This window comes from Octopus bimaculoides, chromosome 7 (assembly GCF_001194135.2).
Source record: "Octopus bimaculoides isolate UCB-OBI-ISO-001 chromosome 7, ASM119413v2, whole genome shotgun sequence".
Lineage (NCBI taxonomy): Eukaryota > Metazoa > Mollusca > Cephalopoda > Octopoda > Octopodidae > Octopus > Octopus bimaculoides.
Genome location: NC_068987.1, coordinates 45,023,762 through 45,025,009, shown reverse-complemented (window position 1 = coordinate 45,025,009; position 1,248 = coordinate 45,023,762).

Below are 1,248 nucleotides of genomic sequence, written 5' to 3'. Positions count from 1 at the left end.
TACTGGGTTATACCATAAAATGTTCTTTTTCCAATTCTTATTCTTACACTGTGTATTCTTAATGTTTTTACATATCTGATCTCATCAGAGAATCCATTATTTCTTAGTGCCACATTATAATACTCAACTGCACCCATAAAAGCATCTTCATGAAAAGATAATGAGGATACCTGTTTGATGGGAAATTTGATTGTCTATGTATATATATACTAACTTCTCATTTGGTTTGTGTTATGGTCTAAAACTATCATTATCCAGTCTTAATGTTGAATCAAGAAAATTAACAGTGATAAGGTTAGTATCTACAGTAATACTAAGTCCTATTTCCTGAAATACTTTAATCAAATTTTTCCTACATCTATCTCACTTACGACTGTTTCAATAGAATCAAGCCATCATCATGATATAAGCCACAGTCCATTTCAGGAAGTTTTATTTTCAGTAAATTTAGAATATATAGCCCCATAATTTCACTCACCTGGGCTCCATCATATACTTCCATGGACATGTCAAATAATTCATTACTGCTTCTCTTAATCCATGTGTCATTATTGAAGAAGAGGAGAGATTTTCTTGAGTGCATAGTTATGTCAATGTCCAACTCACTAATATCAGTAATTGTTTTTGCAAAATCTTGGGCCTTCATTGACAGGGTTTTGATTATAGTGGGATAAAAGCCAGCAATGTCAAACTGCACAAATCAACAATTTCCTTTCTCTTTTATTCCCTGAAACCATTCCAGCACTTCTAAAGTTTTACACCATAATCTTAATGATGGAACTGCCTTTTCTCTGGAAATGATATTTTCTAATATATATCAAAATATTTTGTAGTGCATTTAACTGTTTACAAAGTTTATACTTATGGCCTGGAGGAAAATGATGATCTATTAAATTAAGAAATTCTCTTGCTATATTAGCTTTTACTGCTAGGTTAAATACTGGGTTATACCATAAAATGTTCTTTTTCCAATTCTTATTCTTACACTGTGTATTCTTAATGTTTTTACATATCTGATCTCATCAGAGAATCCATTATTTCTTAGTGCCACATTATAATACTCAACTGCACCCATAAAAGCATGCTCTTAAATCTACCTGAAAAAAACCTCACTTAAAATAACCATTCATAGAAATATAAGTTTTCTATTATTTATATAGCTGAGCATGAACGTTACAGCTTTCTCCTGGTGAAAGACAGTTTTGTAATGGTGGGTAATGTAGATATTTAGCTCCAGGTCAATCCTAG